The following is a 21,870-nucleotide window of genomic DNA, read 5'->3' on the forward strand; positions in this document are numbered from 1 at the left end:
GAACAGAAAATGGTATGTTTAGTGGTTGCCATGGTTCGGAATGGAGGGAGGAGTTGACTAAAAGGGGCAAAAGGGGATGTTTTGAAGTGATGAAACTGTTTTATATCTTGATTGTGGTTTTGATTATATGACTATATGTTTGTGAAAACTCAGAATTGTACATCAAAGGAGTTTTGTTGTCAATTTTGAAAATAAAAAAATACAAAGCTTGATCCTTGTCTTCTCAAAAACATCTTTCTGATATAAAATAAAATAAAGATACATAAAATCACATAAAATATACAGTAAAATGAGTTTTTATACAGCAAATATCCTTGAAACCCCACTAAGATCAAGAAATAGAACTTTATCCCCTACTCCAGAATCCCCTTCCATGTGTCCAGTTTGAGTCACTAGCCCCACTCTCCTAAGTAACCATTGTCCTGACTTTTATAGAAATCACCTTCTTGCACTGTCATAATTGTTTTTACTCAAACGTGCATTCCTAGACACTGTAGTTTAGTCTTGTCCATTAAAAAAAAAAAAGTGATATGTTTTTAAACTCTCTTTTAAGCTATTTGTTCTCCTCTATCCCTTTCTTTTCCTTACAACTTACCAGGCTCTTTTGTCTGGAGAGTTTCCCACAGTCTGAATTTTGCTGATTGTGCACTTGTGGTGAGATTTAGCATGTTCCTCTGTTCTCTGCATTTCCTGAAATTTGGCTGCTAGATCCAGAGACTGGAGCAGACTCAAGTTCTATTTCTTTCCAAAGTGACTGTCAAAACTATAGTAGTTACATGGTGTTTGATATTTCTCTTTTAGGGACGTTGCCAAGGAATTGGTGTCTGGCAAGGCAATAGAAAGCACCTCATGTCTGGTTATTTATCTTCCATGACATTAGCAGCTGTTGAAGCTTAATACTTATATCTTTTAATTCACTGGGATTACAAAATGGTGATATTATAATCCTATCTTTTTTATTTTTTATTTGGAAAACTATTATAAGGAGGCACTTCTCCTTATCTATTATTTGGTTACCCAGTGATAATAGGAAAGGCAAGATAAATGTGTGATTCTTTCCCCTTGTTTACCAGATTTCAAAATAATGAATTAGTTCTCCATTATCCCCGAAGGTAAGCATTTTCTCTTTGGAAATCTCATTCTGAACTCAGTGGTTTAAACATATTTGATAGCTTTTAATTTATTGAAATTATTATTATTTCATGAAACTCAAATTGCTCTGTCTTTGGCCAGTAGGAACTTCTTAATCTTGGCTCCTTCATACTTTTGACACAATTCTGGTCGCCTTTGATAATTTCCTTGCTATCTAGTTTGACAAAAGATTCATTTTGTAAATTTCCCACCCTAGTCCTGGAATCAGCCATCTCTCCAAGATGCACTGATTTCTTTTAAGGAGAAATGATATTTCAAGAACACATCTGGGGGTTAGGGATATTTCTTGGTGCTGGATTGGGCATTGTTTTCAATGATTGGCCATTGTTTTCAATAGACAGAATGGACAGTATTTTCAATGGACAGAAAAAGGAAATGCACATACACACACACAAATATATATATTTAAAGATAAAATACCTCATGAGTTTATACGGATAATTCCAATTCAAATTCAAGACTACAGAGCTTTCCTCTCTTCTTTTTCTTTTTAGAGACAGGGTCTTGCTATGTTGCCCAGGCTGGTCTGGAACTCTGAGCTCAAACAGTCCTCCTACCTCAGCCTCTCAAAGTGCTGGGATTACAGGTATGAGCCACCGTGCCCTGCCTCATGGAGCTTTCTCTTAATCTCCTCTATTCTATCTGTATCCCCTTTCTTCCACACCAAGAAGCCCTATCTCAAGGAGATAGAGGTTTATAGAATGAGAATATCCCACAATTACTCATTGTCTCATTTCCTATTAAATATACAACAATCTCAGAATAAAAATACTATTACCAAAATGACTAATGAAAACATTTTAAAAATTTTTGTATATGCTCCCCTTCATTTTTTTTTTTTTTTTTTTGAGATGGAGTCTCACTTTGTCGCCCAGGCTCACTGCAACCTCTTCCTCCCAGGTTCAAGCGATTCTCCTGCCTCAGCCTCCCGAGTAGCTGGGATTACAGGTGTCTGCTACCATGCCCAGCTAATATTTTGTAATTTTAGTAGAGACGAGGTTTCACCATGTTGACCAGGCTGGTCTTGAACTCCTGACCTCGGGTGATCCGCCCACCTTGGCCTCCCAAAGTGCTGGGATTACAGGCGTGAGCCACCACACCCGGTCTATTTATTTATTTTGAGAAGAGTCTCACTCTATTGCCCAGGCTGGAGTGTAGTGGCAACAATCTCGGCTCACTGCAACCTCTGCCTCCTGGGTTCAAGTGATTCTTGTGCCTCCCGTGTAGCTGAGACTACAGGCATGCACCACCACGCCTGGCTAATTTTTTGTATAATGTTGCTTCTTTTCATGTAAAATTAGTTTTTCTGAACTTTTATTGTAAAATTGCATTGAAAAAACTTCTCCTACTTCACAGAACTCCCTCTCTTGATTTGGAGGAGTGTTAAAACATAAGGCAGCTTGCTTTATGATATTTCACTATTTTGGCGTGGAGCTTTTCTTTCCCTCATCTTTTGTCCATGTCCTGTTCAATTTTTATTCCACCCCAAGCAACTTATCTTTAGTGTGAGTCTCTGTCTGGCAAAGGGGACCTGGCAGGTTGATTTTGAGAGTTCAGAGGAGCTAGGCATCTACAGCCCCTTCAGACTTAGTCCCCATGGGCTTGACATTGGTATTGGACCAAAGCCCTACCAGTTTCAGCTGCTGTTCTCAGATGGGCCTGACGTCTCTCCAGTGAATGCCTGTTGGCTATTTTGGGGTCCTCCTGTTCTCAGGCCTGTCAGATGCAGCTCCTTTATTCTTTTTCCCACACAGACACTGATACCCTGCATGTCTTGTAACTGTTGGTGGTTTATCTCTGCCCACTTGTATTTTGCGGGGCTCACTTGTCACCTAGTTTTGCAGTAAACGCTGCTCATGGATTTTTGGTTTTTCTATCTAATTGTTCTCTCTTTTTTTTATGCAAGGATTTAGAAAGAATGAAAAACTATGCTGCTGATGCTGTCAGCTTCCCAGAATCCTCTCCCAAGTTAATTCAATTGTAAGTGTATTTTGTATTACAGTCCCTTGGGGAGACTGCTTGTAACTTATGGGTGTTGACATCCTGCTTCTGTTGAAGCCCAGGAAGGTGAAGGGCCTTAAATCTTAGCTGTTTATGATACCGCACTTAATGACCAAACATAAGGAAACTAAAATATGAACATAGTAAATTACCAACTCCCATGAATTTTTTAAAAAACATTTAAATTTAATTACAACAGAAATATTTCTGAGCATTTGGAGATGGTTTTTAACAATAAATAAAAGAAACCATTTGTGCATATATTCTCAGAATTAACACAATGCAGCTTTCTTTTATGTGGTACATATGCATACATTACTCATGTACAATCTTCATAGGATATGATATATTTGCATATATTGCTATAAATTTTACTTTAATTTTACTACTCTTGTTGTTGTCAGGAAATTGTAACAACTGGCAAAAACAAAAAAACAAAACAAAAAAAAAACAGATTTTCAGTAGGCAGGCAGTCAATTGACAGTATCATTAGCTCTGACAGAGCCCACCCAGCATGGACTGGCAGAACTAGAAAAAGTCTCAAGGGGTCATCTCATTCAGACCACGGCCTCAAGAATCTTTCTAACACAACGTGTTTAAGTACAGACAATTGGGCAGGCGCAGTGGCTCACGCCTGTAATCCCAACACTTTGGGAGGCCAAGGCAGGCGGATCACTTGAGGTCAGGAGTTCGAGACTAGACTGGCCAACATGGTGAAAACCCCTCTCTACAAAAAATACAAAAATTAGCTGGGCATGATGGTGGGCGCCTGTAATCCCAGCTACTCGGGAGGCTGAGGCAGGAGAATCACTTGAACTGCTTGAACCTGGGAGGCAGAGGTTGCAGTGAGCTGAGATCGCGCCACTGCATTCCAGCCTGGGCAACAGAGCAAGACTCTGTCTCAAAAAAAAAAAAAAAAAATGCAGACAATTGTTAACAACCAACAGTATCTGTAAGAAATGGGTTTTGGGTTTGCTATCTACTTGTGCTATCAGATGAACTAAGGTGCAGTGACAACAAGCATAGCAGACAGAAACAATACTTGAGCACGACTTCAAAAAAAAAATCTAACATAGCGATGGTAGCTAGGAAACAGCAGCACAGATAGTGCATTGAAGAGGAATAGTTGAGGAGCCAGGGGTAACTCTCGGGCCGTGTTATGAGGCTACGCGAGTGGCATTGCACACGGTTGCCATAGCTACAGAATTGCACAAGCTGTAGACACATGGAGCCTATGTACCCACCCACCCTGCTGCCGCTGCTTTCCACACCTGCCCCTGTGAGTTTCCTACAGCTCCAGTGGAAGGAGGAAAAGACCATATGGCTTAAATCAAAATATTTTTTCCACTTCTAAAAATCAGAATACCAAAGATTCAGAACAAAAAGCAATAGAATACCGGAAAATGCTTATTTCCTAAGGGTCATGAGGCTTCAGAACATCTATTCAAGGAGGAAGGGCTGGCGACCCTCAGACACCCATGTCCATATCTACTGTCCTGTGCCTTTTTACCCTCTCGAGTCTCCTCCTTGCTGCACCAATCCTGTCTCTCTCTGCCTTCTCCATCCCCAACTCCCTGCCCTGACAGCATCACCAGGGAGAGTGGTAACATTGTTCAAAGGAATCCATGTGCACTGAAGTAGCGGAGCAGGGATCAGATATTTTGGTATTCGGTTTTCTTCCAGTGGGATTAAAGGAACGCTTTTTGATGCCACTGCCAGATTTAAGGCAAAACCACAGAAAACTTGAAGAAACACAGTAGCGGTAAGTTGGAGTTGGGGAAGAGGAGAAGAAAAAAGAACAGAAGAGGAAAGCATCTTGCGTATAATTAGGGAGGTGCCTAGGTATCAGCCTAAATTGGGGATTGGGAGGAAGGCAGTAACAAACACCTGTTGAGGAGACGTCTGGGGGAATAGCTCATTTTCTCTGGTGTCCTCTCCCTGGTGAGCCAGCTTGTCCCAAGACAATTGAGGGACTTAACTTCTTCATATTCACTGATATCAATGTGAATAAGATGGTTTAGGCACTTCCTGGTATTTCAGATGAAGTGAAGTCTGCAGACCCTTTTGGCATGCATTCCTTCTCAGCTCATGCCATATAAGTCAACTCTGTCCCAAAGATGGAAGATGGCGTGGCACAGAGGAAAGACGGCTTCACCACCTGCAGTGGTTTCCCAGGGCTGCTGTAACAAGGCACCACAAACTGGGTAGTTTCGAATGACGCAAATTTATGTCTGTTCTGGAGGCTGGAAGTTTGGCCATACCCCCTGTGACACCTGTTGGTGAATCCTTCCTTGCCTTTTCCTGGCTTCTGGGGGTTTGCCTGCCATCCTTGGTGCTTCTGGGCCTCTCATCCTCTATTATCACGTGGTACTCGCCATGCATCCCTGTCACTTCACTTAGTGTTCTTTTCTTTTTTCCTTTTTTTTTTTTGAGACAGAGTCTTGCTCTGTTGCCCAGGCTGGAGTGCAGTGACGTGATCTCAGCTCACTGCAACTTCCACCTGCCAGGTTCAAGCAATTCTCCTGTCTCAGCCTCCTAAGTAGCTGGGATTACAGGCGCCCACCATCATGCCTGGCTAACTTTTGTATTTTTAGTAGAGATGGGGTTTCAGTATATTGGTCAGGCTTGTCTTGAACTCCTGACCTTATGTGATCTGCCCGCCTCGGCCTCCCAAAGTGATGGGATTACAGGTGTGAGCCACCGCGCCCAGCCATAGTGTTCTTTTTGTAAGGACACCATCATATTGGATTAGGGACCGACCCTGCTCCAGTATAACCTCACCTTTACTAATTACATCAGCAACTACCCTATTTCTATTCCATGACTGGATCACATTCCATCACATTCTGGGGTATTGGATGGTTCGGATTTCACCATATCTTTTGGGGGGAAAACACAATTCAACCCATAACACCATCCATCCTAAGTTCAAATCCAAGCTTGGGCTCCTAACAGCTGTGTGATCTTGGATAAATCCCTTAGCTTCTCTGAGCTGAGGTTTTCTCACCTATGAAATGAAGCCAGGGAGAGGTCATAATATCCACCTCACAGAGTTGTTGCTGCATGGAAGAGTAGAAAAGGAAAGAAAAGGAGAAAATACAGGTGTACACATGGTGGAGAATGACAGAGCAGCCCTTTGTGGACTCACCCTCTCATAGGAAGAAGTACTGTTGACCCAGTGAGTGAATACTAAGGTATTAGGGGGAAAGGATCAGACTGTACAGTCAAAGGTGGGTAAGGTAAACCAATCTCTTCATATGACCATGTGTGGGGCATTTAAAGTAAAGGGCAGGCCGGGCACAGTGGCTCACACCCTGTAATCCCAGCACTTTGGGAGGCTGAGGCAGGCAAATCACTTGAAGTCAGAAGTTCGAGACCAGCCTGGCCAACAGGGTGAAACCCCGTCTCTACTAAAAATACAAAAATTAGCAGGGCATGGTGACAGGCACCTGTAATCCCAGCTACTCAGGAGGCTGAGGCAGGAGAATCACTTAAACCTGGGAGGCGGAGGTTGCAGTGAGCCGACATCGTGCCACAGCACTCCAGCCTGGGTGATAGAGTGAGACTCAGTCTCAAAAAAATAAAAGGGCCAGGCACGGTGCTCACGCTTGTAATCCCAGCACTTTGGGAGGCTGAGGTGGGTGGATCACCTGAGGTCAGGAGTTCGAGACCAGCCTGGCCAACATGGGGAAATCCCGTCTCTACTAAAAATACAAAAATTAGCTGGGCATGGTGGCGTGTGCCTATAATCCCAGCTACTCAGGAGGCTGAGGCAGGAGAATCACTTGAACCCAGGAGGCAGAGGTTGCAGTGAGCTGAAATCGTGCCACTGCACTCCAGCCTGGGCGACAGGGTGAGACTCCGTCTCAAAAAATAAACACATAAAAATAAAAAATAAAATAAAGAGCATTAGGTGTTCTTTGAATGAAAAGGCTGGGGTGTAGATAATGCCTTGACTTTGCTGCTAGGCTGCCTCATGTCTAGCCCTGCTTTGTGATGAGGTCTGCTCTCCCATGTGTCCCAGGGTCTTTACTTCCTGTTATTCTTATGAGGTTCAGTAGTGCTAAGAGCAGACACTCTGTGGCTAATTTGTTCATTCATTCATCCAACAAATATTTATTAAGCAACTGAGGAAATATAACAAAATAAAGAATCTGCTCTCATGCAGCTTTTACTAGAGAGGGAGAGACAGACAATAAGCACATAAATATGTTGATTGATAATGCCGGATAAATATACTACCTATGAAGAAAATAAAGCAGGGTAAGATGATGGAACATTAGGGATGAAGGTGGTCAGGGAAGGCCAGCCTATCAAGATAGAATTTAGCCAGGTAATCCCAGCACTTTGGGAGGCTGAGGCAGGAGGATCACTTGAGCTCAGGAGTTTAAGACCAGTCTAGGCAACATGGTGAAAACCCAGCTCTACAAAAAAATACCAAAAAAAAAAAAAAAAAAAATTAGCCAGGCATGGTGGTGTGCACCTATAGTCCCAGCTACTCAGGAGGCTGAGGTGGGAGAATTGCTTGAGGCCAGGAGGTCAAGACTGCAGTGAGCCATGATTGTGCTACTGCACTCCAGCCTGGGTGACAGAGTGAGACCCTGTGTCAAAAACAAAACAAAACAAAACAAAACAAAACAAAACAAAAAGAATTTGAACTGAAACCTGAATGGAGAGTCATTGTGCTGTCTGGGAAATGAACATTCTAGGCAGAAGAATAGCAAAGGCAGACTTCAGACTAAAGCATACCTGGTGTGTTCTAGGAGGAGCAGGAAGACCACTGTGGTTGGAGAGTAAACGTGGAAAATTTAATGATAACAATATGTAAGCTAAATTCTAGAGAAATTATGGAAGGCAGTATGACATAGAAAAAAAAAAGTCTGGCCTTCGAAGCCAACAAGTCTTGAGTTCAAACCTGAGCCCCACCATTTATGGTTTTATGTGCTTGGACAAGTCATCTAACATTGATGAGCCTCAGTTTTCTTATCTATAAAGTGGGAAAATAAGTCATTTTACAGGAATGTTGTAAAGTGAAAATGAAATTTCAAATGAGATTTGGGAAAGGATGGGCTTTGGGAGACAGATTTAAGTTTGAATTCTGCTTCTACACCTTCCTCTCTCTGCAGCCATAAAACAGACTTATTTGGCTTCTTCACATATGATATGTGAGTGGTAATATGATGTAATAGAGTGATGATGATGATTTAACTAGATGAAGTATGCTTTTATGTTTGGCAGTTTCATTATGTTGCATCTGATTGTGGATTTGTTTTTGTCTTACGCAGGACTCAATATTTTCATTTAATCCAAAGACTCATATCATTTTTTAATTCTGAAAAGTGTATTAGCTCTTTGATGTCTGTCGTCTCTGTTGCCATTTTCCCTATATCAGTCAAGATGGACTATCTTATACTGCAGAACAAACAATCTCACTATCTTTATAGTTTAAAACAATAAGATTTATTCCTCACATTTGCTACATGTCCATTAGGGGTGGACTCTGCCCTGTGTTGCCTTTAGTCTGAAATTCAGTTGACAGAACCACCACCACCTGGAATGCTGCTGGTTGCCTTGGCAGAAGTAAAAAATTAATTAATAATAAAATAAAATAAGAGTGTTATGAATTGTGCATTGAGTCTTTCTATTTTTTATTTTTTTAGAGGCATGCTCGCTCTCTGTCACCCAGGCTGGAGTGCAGTGGTGCAAGATCATAGCTCATTGCAGCCTCGAACTCCTGGACTCAGGCAATCCTCCTGCCTCAGCTTCCTGTGTGCAATGACTCTTCAATCACCTGCCCAGAAGAGACATGTATCACTTCCGCTCACATTGCATTGGCTAAAGTAAGTCACATGACCACACCTAAGTTCCAGGTGGTGAGGAAGTACACAAATATCCCATGTGTCCAGAGGGATAGCAGAAAATATTTGAAAGTCAGCAATAAGGATATCACACTCTCCTTCTGGAACTCAATGAGATGCACCTTGAACCCTTTCATTCTGTCCTCCATGACCCCCAACTCCTCCTTCACATTATTCCTTTATCTTTTTCTGAGCTGCATTTCTTAGATAATTGATGGCTTTTCTTTTCAGCTATGTCCAGACTACTATTAACCAACCACTGAGTTTTAATTTTCAAAAACTAGTTTTCATTTCTAGAGTTTTTTTTCAGATTCACCTGCTCTTCTTTAATACTGTCCCTTTGTTGCCTAATAGACACTGTTTTTCCTTTATATTTCTATTACATTTTTAAACATTTGAAAGTTTCTTTCAGATTGGGCTATTATTTCTAGTTCTGAGTGTGAATCTCAAGGCCAGCCTGGTCAACACGGTGAAACCGCCGTTTCTACTAAAAATACAAAAATTAGCTGAGTGTGGTGGCAGGCACCTGTAATCCCAGCTACTTGGGAGGCTGAGGCAGGAGAATCACTTGAATCTGGAAGGCAGAGGTTGCAGTGAGCCAAGATCATGCCACTGCACTCCAGCCTGGGCAACAGAGTGAGACTCTGTCTCAAAAAAAAAAAGAGCGCAAATCCTCTTCTGAATTGTTCATGCTAACTCTTGAAATGATTTTTTTTCTTGCCTAGTTTATAAATTTTTATTCTAAGCTTATCTTCAATGAGGATGGTCCCATATGCTCTGGGTTATAGGAATGTCCCTACAGGGCAGTTTTGCATTTGTCTCTGCAGAAGGCCCTTGGGTATCACTTGTTCTGGATAAGTGTTCATGTTAATGCCTCAGCTAGGATCACAGAACCACATGGGAGGTGTGAGTTCAGGTCCAACACTCCATTGATGGGTACGGTGGCCTTGAGTTTTGCTTTCTCATTGATAAATCTTTTCCCATATGTTGCCTCAAGTTGATATCCAGCTTGGCTAACACTTTCAGAGGCTGGTTAGAGGAATTTTTGTAGCTCCCATTTTGTACATGCTGCAGATCTTTGAGATTGGAGCTGGATGTTGGTCGCTGAGGCTCACTCTCCCTCAACATGGGTTCTGAAACCTACACTCTGCTCCTCATGCTGCTGTTGGAACCCCAGCTTCCAACCAGTAAGACCTATTTCAGACTCCAACATCCCAATAGCCATTTGCTTTTTGTTCTCTCTCATTCTGGTTTTTAAAACTTCTTTCATTTCTAGGACCTGGAGACACCTGTTACTCAATTTGAACTCCATTATTTATTTAAAATTTAAAAGCTTGTTATATTTTAAGCAGCATTTCTATGTACTTGAACTGGGAGATGGGGTTCTCTTAAATCACTTTGGTTCTCCATATTAAATTTCCAGAATTTTCTATACCTTTTAAGATGAGCAGCTTTAAAATGAATGAGTTCAGTAAGATGCTAGCTAGTAGGTTATGAAGGGTCAAAAAAGGGCATTTTAAAGAGGAGGATGAACTTGTACATAATCTGAAGGAAAGAAAGCATGGACCAGGAAGAAATGGCAGATGTAAGAATGAGAGGGAATAACTGCATGGGAACAAGGTTGGAATCAAGAATAGATCTTGGAATCTGGAGCGCAGCTGGAAGGATTAGCTTTGAACAGAAGAAGCAGTACCTTTTCCTTAGAAACAGGAAAGCAGGAAAGAAAAGGGTACAGGTTTCTATAAGTTGCTGGAGGGAGTCCGGAAATTGAGGACTCTGAGTTCTCTGAGATCGGATTCGAGGTAAGCCATGAAAATGGAAGCCTGTTCAGGGGTGATGGCTCACACCTGTAATCCCAGCACTTTGGGAGGCAGGGGCGGGCAGATCACTTGAGGCCAGGAGTTCAAGACCACCTGGCCAACGTAGCAAAACACCATCTCTACTAAAAATACAACAAATTAACTGGGCATGGTGGTGCATGCCTGTAATCCCAGTCACTCAGGAGGCTGAGGCACGAGAATTGCTTGAACCTGGGAGGCGGAGGTTGCAGTGGGCCAAGACGGAAGCCTGGAGAGTGCTGAAACTTTACAATACCAGCTGTGAGGAATAGTAGAGGGAGCCAAATACAGACACATAAAGGAACTTCCAAATAGACAAGCGGGTCCCGCTGAGGTTAGAAGCCATGCACTCACAATGCCACCCACACAGTGGGTGAGTAATATGTTTTCCTGCAGCCCTAAACCACCCACATGTAGAAGAAGAGAAATACATGGTGGGGTTGGTTGAAGGTTAGAGTTTGTAAGGCACCTGCAGATAAAAGACAGAGAGTTACAGGAACAGAGGATGGGAAGAGCATGGCTGAAATGATAAAAGAGGAAAACTTAGCTGACTATGAACTAAACCCATCGCTGAACAGCAGCAAAAATAGAATAGAACAGGCATGGTGGCTCTTGCCGATAATCTCAGCACTTTGGAAGGCTGAGGTGAGAGGATCACTTGAGCCCAGGAGTTTGAGACCAGCCTGGGTAACATAGTGAGACCTTGTCTCTACAAAAAATTTAAAATTAGCTGGGTGTAGTGGCACGTGACTGTGGTCCCAGTTACTTGGGAGGCTGAGGCAGGAGGATCACTTGAGCCCCGGGGGTTGAGGCTGCAGTAAGCCATGATCATGCCACCGCACTCCAGGCTTGGCAATAGACTGAGACCCTGTCTCAAAGAGAGGAACAAACTAGGTCGTGATTAATGATGCAGCCCCCATGGCAAGGTCAGACCTCTGGAAACGGCAGCATCATGCAGGACACAATGTCGCTTTTATGACCAGGTTTTCTACTTATCCTCTTAGGTAACAATTGCCCTGTCATTGTAGTGACAACTACTCTGTTTCTGCTTTTGCTAATCTTGATATATAATATTTGCTAATCTTGATATATATTATATATCAATGTATTATTATCACCTAATGTGAAACATTCTTGATATATAATATACATAGATTTGCTGATGTCTCCATGGGGTTCTAGTTCAAACTCCCCAGGAGAAAACATGTGGTTGGTGTGGCCAGTATCCACTCCTACTGGGCAGAGCCCTTGTACCAGGTTTTCCACAGGCCTTTGGCCTTTGACCTTTGGATCAAGCATCCAGCTTTGGACCAATCAGTTGAGGCCTGGGTGATGGGATCACATAGCAGCACGTACTTGATGCAAGGTACTGCTCAGGAAGGTCTAAGACTTTCCACAATACCTTCCAGAAGGAAAAAAACTGCAGGCAGCACTTTTCTCATCAACATTTCTCCTCCTGGACTTCATAATAGGTCTCTATCCATTTCTCCAGCTCTCGCTTCTTTCCAATTTGGGTAGCTGGACACAGTTCAAAACATTTCCTATATAGAGCACCTAATTGTGTAAGTTGCATATGTTATGTTTTTGCTTGGAATTTACCCCACCTACACCTTCCTATTCACATATACACATAAATAAGCTCTCACACTCTTTTATTTCTAACCCCTGCCTCCCATTTTGAGGAAGAAATACATTATTTTCTACACATAATTTTCTTTTTGGCATGTCTACATTAACGCTAGTAGTGTAGAATCTTCTAATGTGTGATAAAATGAGTGGTTTCAGTTTCAAAGTGGGATCTTTATCACTTAATGTGAAACATTCTGGCAATATCTACTAATTTAAATCATCTAGAGCAGGGCTCAGCAAACTTTATCTGTAAGGGGCTTGATGGTAAATAGTTTAGGCTTTACAGGCTCCAGCACATCCACTGCTCATCACAACCATTCAGCTCTCTCACTGCGGCACTAAAGCAGCCATAGACAGTATGTAAATTACTGAGCATGGTTGTGTTTTAGTAAAACTTTATTTACAAAAACAGGCTGTAGGCTAGGCTTGGCCAGAGGTCCGTAGTTTACCAAAGCCTGCCCTAGAGGATAACTACTTATGGCTTTTGCTATTTGGCTGGGTGAGTAAGAGCTGAATCTCCCAACGGTAGTGGTTTTTCTAACAGATGGCATGGTGGTTCACTGTACTGTTGATTTTCTTTATGTAGATCAAGTTATACAGTGACAATTGAAGGTCACCTCATTGCACAACTCTAGAATCATGCAGTGCCTAGTCTGTGTGGCCATATGCAGTAGCACTGAATAGATTTAAAGTAATTTGGCCAGGAGCGGCCACGCCTGTAATCCCAGCATTTTGGAGGCTGAGGCAGGCAGATCACCCGAGGTCAGGAGTTCGAGATCAACCTGGCCAACACAGTGAAACCCCGTCTCTACTAAAAATACAAAAATTAGCTGGGTATGATGGCAGGTGCCTGTAATTCCAGCTACTCGGGAGGCTACGGCAGGAGAATCACTTGAATCTGGGAGGCAGAGGTTGCAATGAGCCACTGCACTCCAGCCTAGGCGACAGAGCAAGACTCCATCTCAAAAAAAGGAAAGAAAAAAGATTTAAAGTAATTTTTTGGCAGTTCCAATTTAAGACCAGGTTAAGGCAAAAGAACAAGTTCTGTGTTCATTCATTTATCCATTCAGCCAGGTTTGCCGATCCCTCTTACTGGTTCAGACACTGCAACAACTGCCAAGACCACATAAATAAATCAAACAAGGTCTTTGTTTCTAAGGAACTTATGGTCTAGTTAGGTGTATTGGTTTCCTAGGACTGCCTTAACAACGTACCACAAACTGGGTGGCTTAAAAAAACAGAAATTCATTGTCTCAAGATTCTAGAGGCAAGAATTCTGACATCAAGGTGTCCCCAGGGCCATGCTCCCTCTGAAACCTGGAAGTGAGAATCCTTTCTCGCATCTTCCTAGCTTCTGGTGCTTTCTCTGCAATTCTTGGCATTCCCTAGCTTACAGTTGCAGCTCTTCCATTTCTGCCTCCATTGTCACATGGCATTCTCCCCCTGTGCATCCATGTGTGTGACTCTTCTCTTCTTATAAGGACACCAGTCATATCGGATTAAGGGCCAACCCTGCTCCAGTATTACAGGTATCATTAACCCTACTGCAGTATTACTGGTGTCATTAACTACATAATGATATCTGCGAAGACTCTATTTCCAAATAAGGTCCCATTCTGAGGTTTTTGGAGTTAAGACTTCACCATGTCTTTCTGGGGGACACAACACTATCCATAACATAAGGTAAGAATAAATACGAAAAATTACGGCAGCTATGATGGAAGCCTATGTAAGATACAGGGTGAAGGCAAGGATAGAGGAGATCCATTTTATCTTGGAGGGTCAGGAAAGATTCTGTAGATGAGGGGAAGCTTGAGCAGATTCTGAAAAATAATGCAGGGTGTTTACCAGTCAGAAAGTGGGGTTGTAAATTGGGCCTGGGGAGTGGAAGAGCATCCCCACAGGAGCAGAAGCAGAGGGGACAGTGTAACAGCCTGTTTCATAATGTTCCCCCACAGCCTGAAGGGGATTTAGGCTTCCTGCTTTCCAGACAAATCAAGATGAGGTCCTAAACGCCCTGGCTGTTCAATGCATCTATGACAGTTATCTGAGATCAGAAGCAGCTCACTGGAGGTGGTGGGTAGGGGGTAATCTAATAGGAAGGCAGAAGGCTACGTGGCAAGTGACTAATGGAAGCTACATTTGCATGGTAAACACACTCTTTTTATTTAGTTTACCTGTTATAGATTAATCAAAATTGCAACACTATCTAAAGAGGCCTTTAATAACACTTCAGATAAGCTGGAGAAAACGTCAATCATGTATTTCAAAAAATAAGCATGCCCAGGAGTGGCTTGAGGAAGCAGTAATGGAAACTTTGATGAGGACAGACCCTCCCCCAGGCCCATCACCCATTTGCAACACTGGAGGTTGTGTGCTGTTCCTGTCCAGGCACTGTGCTAAGTGATTAAATGTGTTATATCTCGTCATCCCCAATTTACAGATAAAAGCTCGGAGGGTTAGAAAGGTTAAATACATTGCCCTACTCACACAGCTGGTGATTTTATTTCAACGAGCATCTAAAAAAAAACATAATAAATGTATGAACTAGGATTCTGCACGATCCAGCACAGTAGCCATTAGTCACAAAGTGGCTACTTAAATGGAAATTAACTAAAAATTCTGTTCCTGTTTGCAGTCGTCCCCTTTAAGTGCTCAACAGCCATGTTGGTGAAGGGCTACCATAGAACATTTCATTAAGAACAAGATGACAGGCCGTGCACGGTGGCTCACGCCTATAATCCCAGCACTTTGGGAGGCCGAGGCGGTTGGATCATTTGAGGTCAGGAGTTCAAGACGAGCCTGGCCAACGTGGTGAAACCCCGTCTCTACTAAAAATGCAAAAATTAGCTGGGCATGGTCGTGGGCGCCTGTAATCCCAGCTACTCCAGAGGCTGAGGCAGGAGAATCGCATGAACCCAGGAGGCAGAGCTTGCAGTGAGCCGAGATCGTGCCACTGCATTCCAGCCTGGGTGACAGAGCGAGACTCCATCTCAAAAAACAAAACAAAAACAAGATGACTACTTCATAACTGAGTACTGCCTCATGAGTTAACTCACATTTGCATTGTGTTTGTGATCAAATTGGCATAGCATAGCATTCCCCAGTTGTCCCTGGCAAATGAGAAAAGAGCAGAGTTGGCCACCGTATGTGAATGATGCATTGCTACCATATTAATTAAGGTAATCTCATAGTTCAAATTAAAAAAAGTTGAGAGAAGTCGTTTTATAAATGCACCAAAATCAAAAGAACTTGCCCTGTGGCAATCAGTAGTACCATGTTTATGTTGTAATCAGTTATTTAGTTCAGCAAAATAACATCATCCATCTCCTTAAATTAGTATTGTCAATTTAAATATCACTGGCTCCATAATTCTGTTTAAATTTAATCCGAAACAAAAAAGCCTTTGGTTTATAAGAACTGTAAATACTAGGATTTTGTACCTGGTTTTATTTCTTAAATAAATTTCTTAAATAAATTTAAGATAATATTTCTCATTATCTTAAAATAGCATTTTAAGATAATGTTAAATTCAAAATATTGGGAGTCTGAGGTGGGCGGGTCACCTGAGGTCACGAGTTTGAGGCCAGCCTGGCAACATGGTGAAACCCCGTCTCTACTAAAAATACAAAAATTAGCTGGGCGTGGCGGCAGGTGCCTGTAATCCCAGCTACTTGGGAGACTGAGGCAAGAGAATTGCTTGAACCCAGGAGGCGGAGGTTGCAGTGAGCCGAGACTGCACCATTGCATTCCAGCCTGGATGGCAGATTGAGACTCTGTCTCAAAAAAAAAAAAAAAATTATACTCAAAATAATTTCCGCAAACGTTAATCATCAATAGAGAATTTTTATTCACCTTTAGAAGGGGTTGTTATAGTATTAAAGACTGAGAAATACTGTGTGATAACCATTAGGACAAGGGAATCTGAACACATAGTCACAGGCCCACCAAGCTTGCACGGTTGTCCAATATCCTAACAGATCTGATTAACTGGGACGCTCCTGGCACCAGAATGCCGTAATTCTACCAAGGCATGTGTTACGACACCAATGCAGCAGCTGGCAAGGCTTCACACTGATGAAGCATTTTCCTCCATAATTTTCTAATCACCCCCTTGTTTTAGAATTCAATTAATAAGATTTGATTTACACGATTCATAAATACAGAATGTTCCACCAACCCTTCGTTGCTCTTAGTACTCAGAAAATTTTTGCAGCGAGCAAAGAGACCACAAAGCAAGACTTCCACTTTTTATTTTCTGGCACATTTTTTCTCTGTCTTAATCAGACCCACTATTCTCAAGCACCTCACTGGTGGGAAATGAGACTCGAGAGCATTATTTCTGTATTAGCACTTCACAATGTTTTGCCGAAAGATTTTTGTCTTCTCACTTAATCTTCGGCCTCCAGCTTCCCCCTCGAAATCGACAGATGAATTTCACACTCACCAAGGCAAACGCTGCATTCCTCACAATAAATGGGAAATAGAGGCCAATCTAGGCTGGGCCATCTCACTGGGTACACCCCAGGGCTCCTGACAGCTCAAGCTGCTCTTGTCACTATGATTGCAATAATCAGAGAAGCCCATTCAGGCACCTTATATGCCACTGGGGAAGTAAACTATTATTTTTAGTGGTATTGTATATTACATGGAGACCCCTTATTTATGTTGTTGTGCTGTATATGTATCCCCAGAACCTTGCCTGAATTTCTTACTGCTTAACTTATTTCTGAAAAGTACGTGGTAAATAGCCCCACTATTTCCTGCAAAGTGGGACTTAAAGAAGACACAGCTTCTTATGTAAGTGGCAAATAAGCTACAAAAATCCTATGAACCAGAAGGATACTGTAAAGTGCTAACAAATACTGCTTAGCACCTTTTAAAATACCCCAAAGATATGCAAACTAACACTGAGAAAAGTTCTAAAAACCACCTCCCTCCCTTGGAGAAGGTGTTTCCGGTTGTTGCGATAACTAAAGCAATCTTTCACTCGGATTTCACAAGTGTAGTTAATTATAATGGTTGAAGTTCAATTATGCTGGGCAAATAATAGTACTCACCATTTATTTGGCTCTTACTCTATACCAGATGCTATGCCAAGCTACTTATATACGTTATCTTATTTATTCCTTATAACCACTTAGAGAAGGTAGGTAGTAGTATTATCTTCATTTTAGAGATTTTCTTTTTTTTAATGGGGAAATTTAGAAATTAGCCCAAGGTCACATAGCTACTAATGTTGGAGTCAGGATTTGAATTCAGAACTTCCTGAATTCCCAAGCCCATAATCTTAGCCCTCAAGCAGTAATACTATAAATAAAGTATAATAAGTATATGTATAATGAGCTATAGTCCAGTCAATTTGTTGCTACTCCTCAAACTAAGCATGCTCATTTTCAATATCTGCTTCCAGCTTCCAGGAGAATATCAAGACAAGATTTCACTATGTAGATTGGATAAAGAAAATGTGCTACATATACACCATGGAATACTATGCAGCCATTAAAAAGCACAAAATTGTGTCTTTTGCAGCAACATGGATGCATCTGAAGGCCATTATCCTAAGCAAACTAATGCAGAAACAGAAAGCCAAATACTGCATGTTCTCACTTATAGGTAGGAGCTAAACACTGGGTATGTGGGGACATAGAGATGGGAACAATGGATACTGGGGACTACTAGAGGGGGAAGCAAGGGAGGTAGGTAAGGGCTGAAAAGCTAGCTATTGGGTACTGTGCTCACTACCCAGTGGGTGACGGATTCATCTCTATTCTAAACCTCAGCATCATGCAATACACCTTTGTAACAAACCTTCACATGTACCCCTTGATTCTAAAATAAAAACTGGAAAATAAATTTTAAGAAGAAAAATATTTCACTATGATGAGTTATAGATTTTTTTTTCTTTTTTTTTTTTTTTTGAGGTGGAGTTTTGCTCTTGTTGCCCAGGCTGGAGAACAATGGCACGATCTCGGCTCACTGCAAACTCCACCTCCTGGGTTCAAGCAATTTTCCTGCCTCAGCCTCCCGAGAAGCTGGGATTACAGGCATGCGCCACCACACCCAGCTAATTTTTGTATTTTTAGGGGTTTCTCCATTTTGGTCAGGCTGGTCTCAAACTCCCAACCTCAGGTGATCCGCCCACCTCAGCCTCCTAAAGCGCTGGGATTACAGGCATGAGCCACCGTGCCCAGCCAGTTATAGATCATTCTTAAGTTATATCTCAGGATGTTGGCAAGTCAAATACCCTTCACGAAGTACCATTTTCCTGCTCTTAGTTGAAAAGGTTTGGCCCCATGTTCCCAAAGCACTTTCATCTCCAGTCAGAGAGTTCTTATTACAAGAACCAATGCCCCTGCACCTCCCAAGGGGAGTTCTCAGCCATGCTCAGTCACGATGACTTCACTTTTACAGTGGGGTCACCTTTGTGGGAGAGTTCAGCCACCAACAGCTGGGCAGCCACAGAAACCATGACTTATCAGGACAGGAGCAGAATAATGAATTACCAACTTGCAAATTCCAAGGGAAGTTTGAAAGCCTGGATTTTTTCCAGGTCTCTTGGTAAGCATCCTAATTTCTGTCAATAAAAAAATTCACTGATCTTTAAAAAAACACAAGCCAGGTTTGTGTTCTACTTTCAGAAGATCTTAGCATTTATGCTGAGCATTATTAGGTAAGCTTTGATAGTTAACTATAAACTCCAAGCTAAACTGTTTGTAGCGAAAGCAGCTATCCCCCCTAGCTCTGTCTAATATGGAATTTGTGATGTTTGTGATGAACTTGTCTAAAGCTTATTAGGAACCAAATTTTACACCCCCGAATTCACACATTGAAGCTCTAACCCCCAACATGACAGTATTTGGAGATGGGGCTTTTGGGAGGTAAGTAGGTTTAAATGAGCTCATAAGGGTAGGACCCTCATGTTGGGATTAGTGCTCCACCCCTTTTTGTTTTGAGACAGGGCCTCATTCTGTCACCCAGGATGGAGTGCAGTAGCACAATCATAGCTTGCTGCAGCCTCGACCTCCCAGGCTCAATGGATCTTCCCATCTCAGTCTCCCAAGTAGCTGGGACTACAGGTGCACCACCACAACTGGCTAATTTTTGAATTTTTATTAGAGACAGAGTTTGGCTATGTTGCCCAGGCTGGTCTTGAACTCCTAAGCTCAAGTGATCTGCCCACCTCAGCCCCCCAAAGTGCCGGGATTACAGGTGTGAGCCATTGTGCCTGGCCATTAGCATCCTTATAAGACGAGACATCAGAGAGCTTGCTCTCTCTCTGCCTTGTAAGGACACAGTGACAAGGTGGCTGTCTGCAACCCAAGAAGAGAGCTCCCACTAGAATCTGACCCTGCTGGCACCCTGATCTCAGACTTCCAGTCTCCAGAACTGTGAAAAAAATACATCTCCGTTGTTTAAGCCACACAGTCTATGGTATTTCGTTATGGCAGCCCAAGCTGATTAATATATCTTTAATTATTTAGAAGCACCTATTTGCATGCAAAGATAATTCATAAGGTTATAGTTACCATTTGTGTGTTTATTAAGGCAAATCTGACAGAAACTCTCCTTGGCAATACTTTTATGATATTATCATTTGGAAGTGATAAAATTGCCTTTTAAACAGTTGTATAAGGCTGGGTGCAGTGGCTCACCACCTGTAACCCCAGCACTTTGGGAGGCCAAGGCAGGCAGATCACCTGAGGTCAGGAGTTCAAGACCAGCTTGGCTCACATGGTGAAACCTCATCTCTACTACAAATACAAAAATTAGCCGGGCATGGTGGTGCATGCCTGTAATCCCAGCTACTTGGGACACTGAGGCAGGAGAATCGCTTGAACCTGGCAGGCAGAGACTACAGTGAGCTGAGATCGCGCCACTGCACTCCAAGCTGGGTGACAGAGCAAGACACTATCTCAAAAATTAATAAATAAATAATAAAAAGTCATATAAGGCAACTTTTTCAACAGTTTGGACAGGGTTGTAGCTAATTAGTCAGAATTTGTGAAGTTTTACTCTTTTGACCAAAAACTCCACAGAAATTAATATGTATTATAAAAAATTAAATGTTGTACATGGATACATTCTCATGGCAAGCTTTTGTGTGCATATATATTTTTTTCAACCCAGGAGCATAGATTTAAGTTGCCCTGAATATGTGCTCTGAGATTTTGTGTTTTATCAGAAGAACATTAAAATGGAATGAATTTACATTGATAATCATTGAAGCTGGGTGTTGAGTCTGTATGATATTCAATGTACAAGTCTCTCTACCTTTGTGGATGTTTTAAAATGTTGACAAAACAGAGTTTTAAATGAATACATACATACAAACATATAAGCTACATAAGAGCTAATAAGGAGACAAATTCACTTTGTAATACATGGGGTTGCTTAGTTGTGTTTTAGTCCATAACTTTTTTAAAAATGGAAAAGAACAACCTCCTGGCCCCATTTTTTTTAAAGTGCAAACTGTGCCCGCTGATTTGAATGGGAGAGAATGTTTTACGTCTATTTTTACAGCTGCTTATCAGTTTCCTGAGCTGAGTTAGGGTGGAGCACAGGGTTCAAGAATTTCAGGATGGGGGGCCTAGGGGATTGGTTGTTGTGGCTTGAAGATGATGATATCTTCCTAGGCTAACCTCTTGGAGTGAAGACATTTCTCCAGGGGGAAAAAAGTAGGGCCTTAAAGATGTCTTCATAGAGTTTACAAAGCGGTTGAAACTTAATAGTCTATGAAGAACTCTGCCAGCCTCGTGGGAAAATGATTTGGTGTTCAATTGTTTTCACTTGGGCACTTTCCCAAACTATGAATGGTTCAGACTAGATAAAGCCTCTCCGTTCCATCCCACCCCTCTTCCACCTAAAATTCCCCAAACCTTTCAATGTGGCAGACTCGCTTCATTCAGGTCCAAGTGGGGCAGGAACCAATCAGGTAATTAATCAAAGTCCACTTTCAGTCTTCTTGCCTGCTGACATCACATCCCGGCTGTGTTCCCTTGGCTTTAGTGTGGAAATGAGAATTTCCACAATTTCAAAGGGAGTGTCTATTACTGTTTGGTTACGAGTGGAATAATTATTTAGGTTCTTGACCTCTTTGCACAATCTGGATTTCCATGCCTGTGAGGTATGCAACGAGCTGAGGACTTTATGGGAAGTTGAAAATTGAAGAGTTTTTTGTTTTTTTGTTTTTTTTGCAGACTTTTCATTTTACTCATAACCTAGTTTTAGGCTGGAGATGTGGGTGGTGAGCATCCAGGACCTTTGTAAGGAATTATGCAATCTATTAGAATTACACAGAGTGGTTAGAAAAGCACCTATAGCCCACTTTTAAAAGGCGTTTTATCATATCGACTCTAAAACCCTGGAAATTTCTTCAGGGGATGGAATTA

At 42.0% G+C, this 21,870-nt stretch overlaps 1 long non-coding RNA gene across 3 annotated transcripts in view; it reads left to right on the forward strand.

Annotated features, from left to right (window-relative positions):
* LOC134758508 (uncharacterized) overlaps positions 1–21,870 on the forward strand; it is a 91,489-nt gene that overhangs the window by 28,065 nt on the left and 41,554 nt on the right. For 2 of the 3 annotated variants that reach the window (XR_010133759.1, XR_010133760.1), the window contains exons 2-4: positions 1,647–1,738; positions 3,059–3,132; positions 8,814–8,993. This is a non-coding gene — a long non-coding RNA (uncharacterized lncRNA). Of the gene's footprint in view, positions 1–1,646; positions 1,739–3,058; positions 3,133–8,813; positions 8,994–18,010; positions 18,095–21,870 lie in introns of all 3 variants that reach the window. The other variant, XR_010133761.1, reaches the window with a different exon arrangement.

The sequence above is a fragment of the Gorilla gorilla genome, chromosome 4, assembly GCF_029281585.2.
Source record: "Gorilla gorilla gorilla isolate KB3781 chromosome 4, NHGRI_mGorGor1-v2.1_pri, whole genome shotgun sequence".
Classification (NCBI taxonomy): Eukaryota; Metazoa; Chordata; class Mammalia; order Primates; family Hominidae; genus Gorilla; species Gorilla gorilla.